General features: G+C 36.6%; 1 protein-coding gene and 1 long non-coding RNA gene across 2 annotated transcripts in view; one reads left to right on the top strand and one right to left on the bottom strand.

The window, feature by feature from the left end:
* The window catches only part of CNTNAP2 (contactin associated protein 2), a 2,300,337-nt gene that overhangs the window by 1,489,022 nt on the left and 793,557 nt on the right, over positions 1–17,758 (top strand). The window lies entirely within an intron of this gene.
* The window catches only part of LOC134810589 (uncharacterized), a 47,342-nt gene continuing 30,226 nt past the window's right edge, over positions 643–17,758 (bottom strand). Inside the window, exon 3 of the long non-coding RNA XR_010159035.1 lies at positions 643–674. This is a non-coding gene — a long non-coding RNA (uncharacterized LOC134810589). The remainder of the gene's footprint in view (positions 675–17,758) is intronic.

The raw sequence follows: 17,758 nt of genomic DNA on the forward strand, positions 1-17,758 counted from the left end.
TAAATCCATCTTCCCTAGTTGATGAGATTCCCAGAGAGACAATTCATGACAATTGTGTTTCTTTCAGAGGACCTGCCCTTCATTAGAAAGGGAAAGTTCAGAAAAAGGTTCTCCCTGCGCTTCTGCGGGAGAAAGAGGGGCAAGAAACGGAACAGAAGAGCAGAGAGAACTTGGTTCTCCTTCAGTTCAAGGCACTCAGGATATCAAAGCATCATATTTTGGGGTATTGTTTTGTGGACCCCAGCACCTCCTTTATTTCTCTTTCTCTCTGTCCCTCTTCCCTTCTCTCTCTCTCTCTTTCTCTCTCTGTGTGTGTGTGTGTGTGTGTGTGTGTCTTCTTTCTAATGTAAATAACATGAGCCTCCTGTGATTGTTGTTCCCATAATAGTGAGTAGCAAGTCTAACAAACATTCAGGTAACCCCCAGGCCAGCAAACCAAAAAAACAAGCTGTTCACCGTTCACTAAGCTGTTTGTACGGTACATCCCTATGCCCATTTCCAAGTCTTAGATGACTTTTTCTAGCACAATTCAAAAAGTACTTTATTTCACAATAATAATAATAGAAACTCAGAAGCTTTACTTTCTCACTTACCTAAGTAAGGGTGGTAATGCCTTAGGCTACAGAAATAATCATCACTTACCATAAATGAATCACCTTAGTGTTGCCAGCATACTGAAAAAGCAAATGACAAACAAGATAATTTTAATAGTCACTTTATTGCCTTCCTGTGAAGTGCTAAGGAACGGATTTATTTTCTTGAACGTTTCCCCTTGGAGGATCCGCTGGATCTTTTTAATTCCGAAATCAGAGATTTGCTAGCTTAGCATTTGGCAAAAATGATGATTTATCCTATTTAAGCATTAAACTATCTATGTCTATTTGGGTTTCAGGTGACCAGATGGCTGAGCAGGGCACCTTTACATCTTTTATTCTTAATTTTATTTCATTAACTCAGCAAGTATTTATTGAGCACTAGAGTACCAATAGCAGATAATCTGTAAGGGAATAAGGATTAAACAGTGAAAATGGCACCCATAGGGACCTTAACAGAGTAGTGGCTACAACAAATATGTTACAGAGACACTGTGATAAATGCAAACACAGACATAAACATAGGTTGTTAGGGAAGCATACGGAAATGGACAGCTGATCTGCGCTTGGCCGTGCATTGTGGTGTTGGGAAGTGATTGGTATTTTCTGACAAGTGCTTTGAAGCTGAGACCTAAGGGACTAAGCAAAAGCAGAGTGGCAGTGTCCTGCATGGGGGCAGAATTTGCTGGATTTAGAGGTACTTGAATATTTTGATAAGCCTCACAGAGAATTTTTTTTTTTAATGAGTGAAATCACCAAATGCATTTGTACTTTTGTTAAAATTAAAGTTGAGAACACCAATTTTAGTCCCTTTGAATATGTTAACTGTGCTATCTTCAAGGTTTTCTTTCTCCAAAAAGCTATTTCTAGCTAATTATCCTCACTAAAGAAAGTGATCTGTCGGACTGTGTTGCTAAGGCTCCTCACAGTGGGGGCTGCTGCAGTGACTAGAGACTGAGTCAATGAGGAAAATTAAATACTTCCAGGGACTGATTATTTGGGAATTTTCTTCCAAGGGAAGTTCAGAGAAAGCCCCTCCCTGCCCTTCTGGGAGAAGGGGTCAAGAAACAGGGGACAGAAGATCAGAGAGACTTTGGTTCGCCTTTAGTTCAAGGCACTCAGCATCCCAAGGCATCACACTGTGGGGTATTGTTTTGTGAGCCCCAACATTTCCTTCCTTTCTCTTTCTCTTTCTCTCTGTCTCTCTTCCTTTCTCTCTCTCTCTCTCTCTTCTTTCTAATGTAAATAATATCATTTGTCTCATCAAAGAGTCTTTAATTAAGTCTTTTTCCTGGGTTGGAAGCAATGAGAAAGGGTCACAACCCCGTCAAGGGAAAGTCACATATAACACAGCCCGCAGTGCCCCCAAGGATGTAAATTGCTTGGATGTGTTTAATCTTCCCATGTTTGAAGAGACAGATGGTGATGTGAATTAGGGTCAACATGAAAGGCAGCGCCATCTTAGGTGACTTTAGCCTGTTAATAGGGAACCCTCCTGTCCTTTCCAATTGTATATTTTCTGCTGCATCAAAGCTTTTCAGGTAACAGTGTCAGAGAGAGCATAATCTCTCAGGTTAGCCTGGTACAACTTAAGTTTAAACTAACTGCTAACTGAAAATAAAATTCCCCAACAATAAAAAAAAAATTTACAAAGTTAAACACTAAAGAATTTTTTAAAATATTGTGTAAATAATTTGTTGTAGGTTATAAATGTGTTTATTATTTATATGCTGCCTCTCATTATTTAGATGACCCTAGCAGGTGCCTGAAAATGAACATTTACGTTTTTAGGTTGGACCATAATTACTTATTTTGTGTATCTTCTTCCCCCTAGCTTTGGTGGCATAAAATTTGTTATTCATCTTCATGTGCTTAAGGCCTAGAACAGTGCTTGGAATAAAGCACATTGTTCAATAAATGGAAGCTCCCATGCTCACGACTCTGCTTGCCCTATAAGGAGAGAGTGTGTACACTTACCATAGAATAATTATTATCTTACTGTTCATCTCAGAAAAAAAAAAAAAACACAATGGTTTTAAGAAGTACCTTGCACCTTACACATACTTTCATGTTGCTCTGTTAAAAGTCTTTGCAGTTTAGTATCTTATAAATATTGTAAGTAAAGGTCAAATTCCACAGGGGTCTATAATTTCAAATATTACTTTTATTGTTTTACCTGTAAAAACTTTCTAAGTGTTTTTCTTAAACTTACTATTACAGAGCTATCTGGTAGGATCTATAACCCCATGAACTACATTTTATTATTTATTTTATTTTACTTTTTGGAAAGACAGAGTCTCACCGTGTTGCCCAGGCTGGTCTCAAGCTCCTGGGTTCAAACAATCCTCCTGCCTCAGCCTCCCAAACGGCTGGGATAATAGGTATCAGCCACCACGCCTGGCCATGAACTACATTTCAAATGGGTGTTTTATAGGAATCATCAATGATGATAATGAGAGATATCTGTTGGAAAACAAAATGAAGAAAGGGTTAAGGAATATTATCAGCACTGTCACGCGTGTCTGTGTGAAGAGACCACCAAACAGGCTTTGTGTGAGCAGCAAGGCTGTTTATTTCACCCGGGTGCAGGCGGGCTGAGTCCGAAAAGAGAGTCAGCAAAGGGAGATAAGGGTGGGGCCGTTTTATAGGATTTGGGTAGGTAGTGGAAAATTACAGTCAAAGGGGGTTGTTCTCTGGCAGGCAGGGGCGGGGGTCAAAAGGTGCTCAGTCGGGGAGCTTCTGAGCCAGGAGAAGGAATTTCACAAGGTAATGGCATTGGTTAAGGCAGGAACTGGCTATTTTCACTTCTTTTGTGATTCTTCAGTTACTTCAGGCCATCTGGATGTATACGTGCAGGTCACAGGTGATATGATGGCTTAGCTTGTGCTCAGAGGCCTGACAGGCACAATATTTATTGAACTTCTGTAGACTAATGGGCACTGTTCTGGGTAGCAGAGATTCATCAATATATAAAATCTGCAAAAGTTAAAACAAACAAACAGACAAACTTCTCTGACATCCTGGAGTTTATTGCCCTTTAGGAAGGTGGTGGGCCGGGCGCGGTGGCTCACGCCTGTAATCCCAGCACTTTGGGAGGCCGAGGTGGGCGGATCACGAGGTCAGGAAATTGAGACCATCCTGGCTAATACGGTGAAACCCCGTCTCCACTAAAAATACAAAAAATTAGCCAGGCGTGGTGGCAGATGCCTGTAGTCCCAGCTACTCAGGAGGCTGAGGCGGGAGAATGGTGTGAACCTGGGAGGCGGAACTTGCAGTGAGCCAAGATCACACCACTGCACTCCAGCCTGGGCGACAGAGCGAGACTCTGTCTCAATAAATAAATAAATAAATTAATTAATTAATTAAATAAGGTTGTGGGGGAGACAGACAATACAAAATAAACATCACAAAGGAGGAAATTGTTGACTATGTCAGAAGGTGATGTGTGCTGTAGGAAAAAATAGAGGTGATGTAGGGGTGGGAAGACTTTCCTTTATCCTCTGAGGGTTTGATGAGTGAGTGTACGAAATAATCTGAAGTGAGGCAGATGAACAGGAGAAAAGACACACAAATTTGTTACCTACAGGAGGACATCACTGGAGAGAAACCTGAACACCCAAAAGGCCAGTGAGATTTTGAAGCTTATATACCTTCTTCCCAGGGAAGAAGGTAGAGTGGTTATAGTCAAAATTTAGGGGACAGTAAATAAATTCGGGGAAAGACAAATGGCCCAGAGCATAGGGGATGATCTGAGTGCAGGGTTCACCTCCAGGCTCCCCTCTTGTTTTTTGTTGTTGTGGTGGTGGTACTGGTGTGAAGGGTGAGGACAATCAGTGTGTTTTTCCCCTCAGAGCAAATTGTAAAGCTAAATTAGTCATTATTTAAATTTACTATAGTTGCCTTTATAAAAACTTTAAATTTACATTATACATGTTGAAATTGAAGCTATGCAATTGTAATATAAACACGGATTTACAACTAAAGCATGTTATAATGTAAATAATTGATTTTCTGTATGAAATCCTAGGCAATATTGTAAAATTGTACAGACCCATCAGCTTTTTCCACTTAAATATTCTGAGTAAAGTTTAAGGGTGTTGTAGTTTTCAAGTGGTTTTTTTTCTTTGTTTGTTTGTTTCTTTTTGTCTCTTGTGATCCAAGTTTTCTTCTCTGGTTGGTGAGATTACTGGGGCAAAGATTTCTTGACAATTGAGTTCCTTTTGGAGGATCCTTCCTAAGGCAGGTAATGGGAGCTCATAAAAAGCTCCTCACTGCATTTGCTGTTCTCCAGGTGCCCTCAGTTTCAAGCAACCAGCATGCCAAAATGGCACATTTTGGGGTGGTATTTTCTTAATTCCCTCAAAGGTAAAAGGCAGAGTGGGTTATATGTTTAAACAGGACAGTTGGGTGGGCCTCAGTGAGGACGTGCCCTGTGAATAGAGGCCAGACAGAGATGAGAGAGCTAGCCTGGGGGACTTTTAGGGGAAGCATCTTCTAGTCAGAGGAAACAGCCCAGGCAAACGTCCTAAAACAGGAGCATCTGGCATGTTTGTTTGTTTGTTAGTTTGTTTTGAGATAGAGTCTAGCTCTGTTGCCCAGGCTGGAGTGCAGTGGCGTGATCTTGGTTCACTGCAGCCTCCACTTCCTGGGCTCAAGCGATTCTCCAACATCAGCCTCCCAAGTAGCTAGGATCACAGATGCACGTCATCATGCCCAGCTAATTTTTTGTATTTTTGGTGGAGACAGAGTTTTGCCATGTTGCCCAGGCTGGTCTCAAACTCCTGAGCTCAAGTGATCTGCCCACCTCAGCCTCCCAGAGTGCTGGGATTACAAGCATGAGCCACCACGCCTGGCCCATTGAGCATATTTGAACCACAGTTAGGTCAGTGTGGTGTAGTAGATATTAGGAGTGATTTTTTTTTTAATGAAGAGCAAGCAATACGTTATGAAGTATCCTTAAATAACAGGGAGCGTTCTCTTTAAAGTTCCTCAGGAATGGTCAGTCATGGATCCAAGATGACATTTACTTAGTCTCCAAGTTTGAATTCAAGATCAAAATCTGATTACTGTTACAAGCAACAAGAATCAAAGAGTAATATCTCCTTGCTACACAGGATAGAAGACTCCTTATTGCCACACAGATGAATTCTTGACTAGCAAATGCACATAAACTACATCCCTACCCAGTGTGAGTGAAAAAGGAAAGGGAAGATTAGCTTGTCTAAGTATCAATGTAAATGTAGTCAATAACTCCAGCTGTATTGTAAAAGGGTTTTAACATCTCTACAATGGAACAAAAACATTAACGGATATCCTTCTTCCTAGAAAATGGCTAATGCTTTCCTAGAAAAAAAGACACATATGAGCTCCAAATTGCTCTTCATGTGGGTGAGAATGGTCTGTCATTATTTATACTTGTTCACAGTGCTTCATCTGTCATCCATCTTTGGGCTGTAATTGTGAGCTTAAAAATAATCAGCATTTTCCACCACCTGCAGAACATGATCTGCACTTTGAGCTCATTTCCTCAGTGTTCCCTACAGAGTTCCATCTGCTTTACATACCTTATTTCTCTACACATGATTAAAGCTGCTGATGCTACCTGAACTGCATACATAGCTGGCATTATGGAATGCCTCAAACTACCACAGCGTGCTGTGGTGAGATGCCTTTCCTATCAGAGTCTAGGCTTACAAAAATGCATGAAGTGTTTCTCATATATTGCATATTTGGGGTGAAAAAAGACAATGACAGCCAATTTTTAATAAGTTATGTCAGGGAGATCATAATTATTGATCTTCTAAACAAAACTATCTATAAATATATGGTCTTCAACTTATCCACCGGGAAGACAGATGAAAGTTTCAAATGGATCCTCTTACAAATGACTAAAAAACACTGCATCATAATCTAACATTATGTTGAGTCTTTTTGCCTGAATGTTTTCTAAACAATTTTGTAGAAGTTAGTTAATACTTTAAATAACTAGACATTGTAACTAAGAAATTATTTTGTAAGTTATTCAGGAAAGTACACATAGCTCTTAGAAAATCACCAGTATTTGTTAGTTTCTTTTATAAATCTGAATGTTTATATAAAGTTTACCTGAAATAAGATACATCTTGCTTTCATATGGAATATTTCATGTTTGTTTCCAATAGTCAAATTAAGAAATATAATTTCAAATATAAAATTAAAGCTTATGTAATTTTCTTTCTTTTTTTTTTTTTTTTCTGAGACGGAGTCTTTCTGTTGCCCAGGCTAGAGTGCAGTGGCCTGATCTCGGCTCACCACAACCTCTGCCTCCCAGGTCCAAGCTATTCTCCTGCCTCAGCCTCTTAAGTAGCTGGGATTACAGGCATGCACCACCATGCCTGGCTAATTTTTGTATTTTTAGTAGAGACTGAGTTTCACTATGTTGGCCAGGCTGGTCTCGAATTCCTGAGCTCAGGCAATCTGCCCGCCTTGGCCTCCCAAAGTGCAGGAATTACAGGCGTGATCCACCACACCCAGTCAAGCTTATGTCATTTTCTAATTCTACTCTCCTTTCTCAACTCTTAGAATATTTTATTGATATCTGTGTTCTTAAACTTTACAAAAGTGACATCATGCATTAAATGCTCCTCTTACTTGCATTTTCTACTCAATGTTCTGATTTTGAAATTCACTCATGTTTCATAAATATACTTCTAATTGTTTTATTTCCAAATATTTTATAACAATTGTATAACCATAGCTCAACTTATTTTCCACTCTTGTTGGCTGGCCTTTTATGTTGTTTTTATTTACTATTGCAAACAATATTTACAAAATATTTAATGTTCAAGAATTCCTTTAGGATATATAACTAGAAATAATTATTATTATGGGATATTCTCATCTTCATATTTACTTTTTATTCCAAATTATTTTCCAAAATAGCTCCAAGAATCAGGGTATACGTGTTCATATCCTCAAGAACTCTGGATACAGCCACATTTTTAAGTATTTGACAACCTGACAAAGATAAAATAAAATCTCATTGTAGTTCTTCTTTGTATTTCCCTGGTTACTGTGAAGATGTGCATCTCCCTGAGTTGATTAACCATGTGGTTTACCCATTTGTAAATTACTGGTCTATGTTTCTTGCCTATTTTTCTTTTGCGTTATTTCCGTTTCTGTTAACTACTTGTAGGAGTTCTTTATGTAGCTGGATACTAATATTTGTTAGACATATATCTTACAATTATCTCTTCTACTCAGTGGCCTAAAATTTCACATTCTTTATGGCATGTCGATGAAGAAGAGAGCTGAATTTTAACAAAACCATATGTACCCATTTCTCCCATTAGAGTGCTTATCTTACACTTTCTTTAAGAAATAATAGAAAAAGCCAGATGCAGTGGCTCATGTCTATAATCCCAGCACTTTGGGAGGCCGAGGTGGGCGCTTTGGGAATCTGAGGTCAGGAGTTCGAGACCAGCCTGGCCAACATGATGAAACCCCGTCTCTACTAAAAATACAAAAAATTAGCCAGGCATGGTGGTGGATACCCATAATCCCAGCTACTTGGGAGGCAGAGACAGGAGAATCGCTTGAACCCAGGAGGCAGAGGTTGCAATGAGCCGAAATCTCGCTACTACACTCCAGCCTGGGCGACAGAGTGAGACTCCGTTTCCAATAAAAAAAGAAATAATAGAAATGTTATTCTGTGCTTTCCTCTATGGACTTTGAAGGTCTGTGTTTCATTAGGCCTTGAATCCATCTGGAACAATTTTTATGTAGGGTTAAAGACAGGGATCTAATTTTATTTTTTCAATATGAATAAACAATTTTAAATTTCTCATAAATATCTAACAACAGGTTGCATTTATGTCAAGTTTACATATATACACAGACTTTGCTTTAAGTTTTTAAAAATTTGTTGCATTATTTTAATTGGCTGTGCCTGTACCAAACCTACTTTAATCATGATTCTTGATAGGCCAATTGTCTCTGCATTGTTCTTCAACAATGTCTTGGCTATTCTTAGACCTTGGCTCTTAAATACAAATTTTTTCAACCAGTTGCTCAATTACATTTATATACACACACAAATTATTGGGATTATGATTGAAAATGGAATTAATTTATATACTAAGTTATTGATTCTTCCAATCTTTGAATATGGAATATTCCTTTATGTGATTCTTCTTTAATATTATTCATTAAAGTTTTAAATTTCTCCCAATAAGTTCTTGCATATATTTTGTGAGATTTTGTTTTATTACATCATAAATTCTATTTTTAAAATATTGTATTTTCTCATTAGTTATTATTGGAAATATAATTGATTTTTGTATATTGTTCTTATATTGAACAATCTTTTTTAAGCTGTAGACTTTTCTAACAGGTTTGAAAATTTATCAGCTCTCCATCTTCTCTACAATTCTTAGGATAATGATAATGATTATTATTATTATGTTTTACTTTCTTTTTCTAATGACTAAGACCGCAACATAATGTTGACTAGAAACAGTGATTATAAGCATTTCTCTTTCTGATGAAAAAAAAAGATTCTAATATTTTGTGACTAATTCTTTGAACCTTCTATTATATTGAAGTTCTTTTACTCCTGATTTATTTTTTTACACATATATAGGGGAATTACAATTTATTCCTATATAGCTCATTTTATTGAAATTATTCTTTATTATTTCTGGTGCCTTTTCTTAATGTACTATGTTGCATTAATTTTTAACATTAAACTATCTTAGTCTAAACATTCCAAGTATAAACCAAACTTGAATAACTCAAGTTTCTAAAATTAAGAATTCAAGCCACATGTGATGGCTTATAACTGTAATCTCAGTAACTTGGGAGGCCAAGGTATAAGGATTGCTTGAACCTAGGAATTCCAGAGCAGCCTAGGCAACATAGGGAGACACCCATCTTTATCAAAAAAAAAAAAAGAAAAGAAAAGAAAAAAGCCTGATTTAGTAGTGCACACCTGCAGTCTTAGCTACTTGGGAGGCTGAAGTGGAAGGATCACTTGAGCCTGGGAGGTTGATGCTGCAGTGAGCTATAATCATGCCACTGCACTCCAGCTTGGGTGACAGAGAGGAGCGAGACCCTGTCTCAAAAAAAAAAAAAAAAAAAAGACTACATCTCCACAAAAAAATTGGCCAGGCATTGTGGCTCATGCCTGTAATCCCAGCACTTTGGGTGGCTGAGGCAGGAGGAGTTCAAAACCAGCCTAGGCAACATAGTGAGAACCTGTCTCAAATAAAACTGTTAAAAAAAAGAATGCAATAAGATATAATTTGTATATTATGATAATCAGAATATATAATATAACTGAGGCAGTACAATGTAAATTCAACAAACCATAGGCACAGTTCTCTTGTGAAGCCATAATTGACAAATATTATTGGCAAATCCATCTTTATTGGATCATTCTTATCAGCATACAAATACATTGTAATGATTGCCCTTTTAAAAATAGAAAACCCCATCACTTTTGATGAAAGAAAATGGCTTGAAAGAAAAATCTTTTTTTTTTCTTCCTACTCTCCCTTCGAGACTGATATAATCAGTCTTTCTTTCACATCAGACCATGGAAACCCTCTTGGAAAGATCATATTACCCATACTTTTGATAAATTCAATAATTAATTTAGTCCTCATTTTACTTAACATTGAAATACCACTTAAGTCCGTTGATGACTCTCTTTCTGTTGAAACTGATCATGTGGCTTTCTCTGATTTTCCTCCCGCCTCCTGGTCTACCTAGTCTTGGTCTCTTTATTGGCTCTTCTATTTCCCACAATTTCTCCCACCTCAGTAAATGGTACCATCATTTGCCTGGATAAATATTCAGTCCAAAATTCTCACAATAATCCTTGTTTCATTTTTTTTCCCCCTGATAGGTCTCATCCAAAACATGACCAGATCTTTCTGGCTGTATCTTTACATGATATATTTGAAGTCTATTTTAAAATATTTTTAAAAAATTATATTTTTTAATGTATTTCCACTTCTCTGTCACCTCCACTGCCACCATCCAAAGTCTAAGCGACCATCTCCCATTAGCTAAAGTAGTAGTTTACAAGTCATCTCTGTGCTTCCACTCTTGCCCTGCTACTAATTATTGACCACACATGAGCCACAATTACAACTAAAAGCATAAATCATTCAAGTCACACTACTGCTTAAATCTCTGCTGTGGCTTTCCATAACATGTAAGATAAAATCTGAAGACTTTAATATGCCTTACAAGAAACTACAATATCTGTTCCCTGCCTTTTTGTCTTATGTCATTTCCTACTCTTTTCTCTCTTTATTGTATTCTGGCAAAATAATCTGCCAGATTATTCCTGCTTCGTGGCCTTTACATTTGCCATTAGCTCATCTTAGATTACTCTTCCCATTGATCTTCATATCATTCTGAAATTTGCTCAAATATTAGGACCTCCCTTACCAATCTGCCTGAAATGGTCTCTCTCACTCCTCAATCATTCTCCTTCCACTTACCAAGCTTTTTTTCATAGAAGATATAAGTAAGTAAAATAAACATTTTAGATATTTGTTTGTTTTCTGCTTCCCACATTTGAAACTAGACGGTAAGTTGCCTGAGATGATGGATTTTATATCGTGCTCATTGCCGTACCTCTAGAACTCAGATAAATGGTAAGCATATTATGAGCAACTAGATATGTCTTTTCAATAAATGCATATTGAAGATGTTCTTGAGTTTGAAGAAATGATTTTTAAAATATGAATTAATCTTTTATCTCCACAAGTTTTCTACACCCACGCCTACGATCGTGTGCTAGACCTTTCAACCTATGCTGCAATCTTATAGCCCACTATTCCAGACCTTTCCATTTCTGACTCATCCAGATCCTTTATTTCCATTTACAGAATCCCTCTTGTCTCCAGGGTGTGTGTTCTGAGCAATAAGAAGGATAAAATTGCTCTTATCACCTTCTCCTTCTTCATGCGACACATCCCCATTCATCTGTCATGGTTCACGACAAATGCTCTGTCACCAGCTTGCTCCACAGCTTTCTCAAGCTGGGTTATATGGACCTTTTATTTGGATACACAATATATCTCTGTTTTAGCACTTGTTTTTATTTTGTAGTCTTAAGTTTAATGTCCTCTAACTGCCACTGGACCATAAGCTCATAGAGAACAGGAAAGCAAGTCTTTTTCATCTTTGTGTCCCCAGAGCCTGGCACTACTGGACCAGATCAGGAACTTAATAAATGGCTTGTGGATGCATGAATGATTAAATTATAATACCAACTTATGACATTTTTTATGTAATAGGTTATACATTGTTGCCATTTTAAAATAATATTTTAAAAAGTCTAAAATAGTATCTGCATATTGCCCCTCCCCACCCAAAATGAGTGCCGTGCTGTGAGAAAGACAATAAAAATTTTATGCTTGGTTTGCCACCAAGCATAACCCCACTGAGTCAAAGAGATGCAGGGTAGTAAGGTAAAAACAGCACGCAACCCAGAATTAGGAAAACACATTTCTATTATTTTGCCACTATCTCTTAGTATTGTCTGGTGTAACCCACTTTTTTCTCCTAAGACTTGATTTCTTATTCTCTAATAGAAGAAAGTCAAGATGGGTGCCCTCCAAGATCACATTATTTTGATATTATTTGATAGTCAAAAATTTTCACATAAGAATATAGCTTCCTTTAAGTGGTAGGGTTGCTTCCTCTGGATACATGCTTGTATAAGACTGCAAAGCTTTGAGTTTTGAAAAAAACAGTTCTTATTAATGCTATAGCATTTAATTGGAAATCCTAGCTCACATCTTTCTTATAGTTAGTGTTCAAGTGTTGATTGATTGAATCAGGATAATAGCATTAAGACTTCTATGCCCAAAGAAAACAGACAAAATTATTAAGATACAGTTGCTAAGATGCAGAAGAAATTTAAAGATATAGAAAATGGAATTTATTAGTTTTATTAAGCAAGCCAAGGTTTATATGCAATATAAAAGATCTTAAGAATATGTCATAGGTTACTACCTACTGTGTTGCTGTGAGACCTGCACTAGAAAGATCTAATGCCACCTGTGAAAAGTAACTATAGTAGACCATAAGGCAGCTAAGGAATTCAGACTACACATTGTATGTTGGCCACACCCAGTCTAGCAAGATTTATATATACATTTTAATTTAGAAAGTTCATAATATTCCTTTGGTAAAACAAGGATCATTTCAGAGCAAATATGAAAAAAGGTGGAAAAAATCTCTCTGATTAACAAATTGCACATTAACTGGTACGATGACATGTTTTGAAAAGCAAAATAATACTTAGCTGCAAATACAGATGTATAGGACACATATAAAAATTTTTCATTAGACTCAGCTCATATTATACTTTTATTAAAATGTGCATAATGTGAACTTCAGACTGTATATGAATAACATAGAAAAGAATCAGGAAATAGCTATAAAATATATATATATAATAACAGCTATTATATATATAATAACAGCTATTATATATATATAATAACAGCTATTATACACACACACACACACACACGTATACGATTAAGAAACTGGTTACATTCTGGAAGGAATTGTTTTTTGCTTTTTTTTCACTGGTCATTTTCCAACTTTATCAGTCCCTGGCCAGAGCTCCAGCCATGCAAGGAATTGAGTTCTTGAGAAGTGAATTACTTGAGGATTACAGATATGTTGAGAATATGGGGTCAGTAGTGGAGGCAGCAGAGGGACTTTTCTAATGTGCTCATGTCAACATGACTACACTGGTTAATCTTGAGGGCCCGTTATTGCCAGAGACAGGAACAGGTCTCCAGAGTATGTTCCATATATGCCCAGTGTTTCAAATATACCATTAGATCAGCAGTATTTACAACAAAATAAATTGTGACAATTTAAAAATAGGTGATTACATGATGAGACAGATACTAAATTCTCAGTAGTTCCACAAGACATTTTCATAACATAGTAATCCAAAGACAGTATTTAAAAAGCATTAGTTAATCCGTAGCTTATTTGTGAAATGAAACTTAGAAATTTAAAATTTGCTATATGCAGTAGTTTCTATTTGCATTATATGCATAAATGATAACACATATAAACACACTAAATATGGGAATAAGATTCTTAATTTTTCTACTTATGATACTAGCAAAGGAAAATCTATAGAGTGTAAATACGTGTTTTGTTCTAGATAGTGGACACATGAAAAATTGTTCATATCCATTTGTCACTTAAGATTTAATGGCTCTTCCACTGCCCTGAAGGGTGAGTCCCGGACCAGGCAGTATTCATCACAAACTGACTTGAGAGCCGTGGGCCTTAAGGGAATATTGGAGATAGGCTAGCAATATTCCCTGTGGCCCGTTGTGATGATGACCACAGGGTGACACTCCTCTTCCTTTGGAAGGAGAGAGAAGAGTGGGAAGGGCTGCATCTTGTGGCTTGAGTGACAGCTCAGCCACAGTACAACAGAACAGGTGGAGTTCTGAGGTTTTTGACTCTGGTCCCTGATTGCTGGAGGATGGCAACTCTGGACCTACGTGGGACCTAGGGTGACTCGCCACCCTGAAGGGAAGGACATAGGCCTGGCTGGCTGTGCTACCTGATGATTGTAGAACCCCAGAGCCTTGAGCGAACATAGGCAGCAGCCAGGGAGTGGTTACAGCAGGCCTTGGGCAACATCCAGTCCTGTGCTGGCTTTAGATCTGACCCAGCACGATCCTAGTGGTGGTGGCCAAGGAGTAGTTGTGTCACTCCACCCCTAGCTTTCAGTGGCTCAGAACAGAGAGAGACACTCTATTTGTGTGGGAGGAAGAAGAAAGAGAACAAGAGTTTTCGTCCAGTAATCCATAGGATTCTTTCAGATCTTGTCCAAGGCCATCAAGGTAGTATGTCTATGAGTCTGCAAGAAACGCAGCATTACTGGGCTTGGGGTGCCCCCTAAAGCTGTTACAGCTTAGATCACAATACCCAAGTCCTTCTGAATATCTGGAAAGCTTTGCCAAGAAGGATGGGGACGAACAAGGTGAGAAGGTGAAGACTACAATAAATATCTAGCTTTTTAATGCCCAGACATCCAAGAACATCTACTAGTATCAACACCATCCAGGAAAACATGACTTCACCAAATGAGCTAAATAAGGTACCAGGAACCAATCCTAGTGAAACAGAGATATGTGACTTTTCAGACAGAGAATGCAAAATAGCTGTTTTAAGGAAACTCAAATTTAAGATAAAGCGGAGAAGGTATTCAGAATTCTATCAGATAAATTTAACAAAGAGATTAAAATAATTATATATTAATTAAAAATAACTAATATATCATATAATTATATATTTTTTAAATTAATTGAATTAAAAAGAATCAAACAGAAATTCTGGATTTGAAAAAGGTAATTGGCATACTGAAGAATGCATCAGAGTCTTTTAATAGCATAAGAGATCAAACAGAAGAATTAGTAAGCTTGAAGACAGGTTATTTGAAAATGCACAGTCAGTGAAAACAAGAGGAAATAATAATTTTTAAAAATGAAGCACATCTACAGGATCTAGAAAATAGCCCCCAAAGGGAAATCTAAGAGTTATTGGCCATAAAGAGGAGGTAGAAAAAGAGATGGGGTAGACAGTTAATTCAAAGGTATAATAACAAAACCATAGGGAAAGATATCAATATCCAAGTACAAGAAGGTTATAAAACACTAAGCAGATTTAACCCAAAGAAGACTAGCTCAAGGCATTTAATAACTCCAAAAGGTCAAGGATAAAGAAAGGATTCTAAAAGCAACAAGAGAAAAGAAGCACATAGCAGGCAATGGAGCTTCAATATGTTTGGTAGCAGACTTTTCAGTTGAAACCTTACAGACCAGGAGAGAGTGGCATGACATATTTACGGTGCTGAAAGAAAAAACCTTTTACCCTAAAATAGTATATCTGGTGATGATATCCTTCAAATATAAAGGAGAAATAAAGACTTTTCTAGACAAACAGAAGCTGAGGGATTTTATCAACACCAGACCTGTCCTATGAGAAATGCTAAAGGGAGTACTTCAGTCCAAAAGATAAAGGATGTTAATGAGCAATAAGAAATCACCTGAAAGTACAAACTCACTGGTAATATTAAGTACACAGAAAAACATGGAATATTATAACACAGTAACTGAGGTGTAAACTACTCATCCTAAGTAAAAAGACTAAATGATGAACCAATAAAAAATAAAAAGTACAACAATTTTTGAAGACATAGACAGTACAATAAGATATAAATAGAAACAACAAAAAGTTAAAAAGCAGAAGGATATAGGTAAGGCATAGAGTTTTTATTATTACTTGTGCTTATTTGTTTGTTTATACAAACAGTGTTAGTTGTTATCAGCTTAAAAAAATGTGTTATAAGATAGTATTTGGAAGCCCCATGGTAACCACAAACCAAAATCAAACAATGGATACACACAAAATAAAAAGCAAGAAACTAAATTATACCACCAGAGAAAATCACCTTCACTAAAGGAGGACAGGAAGGAAGAGAAGACAAAAAAACAACCAGAAAACAAATAACAACATGGCAAGAGTAACTTCTTACTTATCAATAATAACATTGAATGTAAATGAACTAAACTCTGCAAACAGAAGACATACAGTAGCTGAATAGATGAAAAAGAAAAACCATTTGATCTGTTGCCTACAAGGAACACACTTCACCTATAAAGAGACACATAGACTGAAAAATAAAGGGATGGAAAAAGATATATTCCATGCCAATAGAAACCAAAAAAAGAAAAAGAGTAGCTACACTTATAACAGACAAATTAGATTTCATGACAAAAACTATAATAAGACACAAAGAAGGTCACTATATAATGATAAAGGTGTCATTTCAGCAAGAGGATATAACAGTTTTAAATACATATGCATTTAACAGTGGAGTACCGAGATATATAAAGCAAATATTATTAGAACTAAAGAGAGAGATGGGCCACAATACAATAATAACTAGAGAATTCAACACCTCACCTTCAGCACTGGACAGATCTTCTGGACAGGTAATAAACAAAAAAAATCAGACTTAATCTGCTCTTTAGACTGAATGAATTTAACACATATTTGTAGAACATTTCATCCAATGGCTACAGATCACACATTCTTTCCCTCAGTATATGGATGATTCTCAAGGATAGACCATATGTTAGGTCACAAAACAAGACTTAAAACATTCAAAAAATGAAAATAATATTAAGCATATTCTTTGACCACAATGGAATAAAACTAGAAATTGATAACAAGATGAATTTTTGAAACTCTACAAATACTGGAAAATTAATATGCTCCTGAATGACCAGTGGGCCAATGAATAAATTAAGAAGGAAATTGAAAAATGGCTTGAAACAAATGATGATGGAAACACAACATACCAAAAAATCTATGGGATACGATAAAAGCAGTACTAAGAGGAAAGTTTATAGCTATAACTGTCTACATCAAAAAAGAAGAAAAACTTCAAATAACCTAATGATGCAGCTTAAAGAACTAGAAAAGCAAGAGCAAACCAAACTTAAAATTAGTGGAAGAAAGAAATAATAAAGATCAGAGCATAAATAAATAAAATTGAAGAAAGCAATACAAAAGACCAATGAAACAAAAATTTGGTTTATTGAAAAGTTAAACACAGTTGACAAGCCTTTAGCCAGACTAGGAAAAAAAGATCCAAATAAATAAAATCGGAGATGAAAAAGGAGACATTACAACTGATACCACAGAAATTAAAAGGATTATTAGTGGCTACAATGAGCAACTATATGCCAATAAATTGGTAAATCTAGGAAAAATAGACAAATTCTTAGACACATACAACCTAGCAAGATTTAACCAGGAAGAAATCCAAAACCTGAAGATATGAATATCCAGTAACAAGATCGAAGCTATAATAAAAACTCTGTCAATAAGAAAAGCACAGGAACTGAAGGCAGAAATCTGAAAGCCTTTCCTCTAAGATCTGGAACATGACAAGGATGCCTACTTTCACCACTGTTATTCAACGTAATACTGAAAGTCCTAAGCTAGAGCAATCAGACAAAAGAACAAAATAAAGGGCATCCAAATTGGAGTGGAAGAAGTCATATTATCCTTGTTTGCAGATGATATGATCTTATACTTGGAAAAACCTAAAGACT

This window comes from Pan troglodytes, chromosome 6 (genome assembly GCF_028858775.2).
Source record: "Pan troglodytes isolate AG18354 chromosome 6, NHGRI_mPanTro3-v2.0_pri, whole genome shotgun sequence".
Lineage (NCBI taxonomy): Eukaryota > Metazoa > Chordata > Mammalia > Primates > Hominidae > Pan > Pan troglodytes.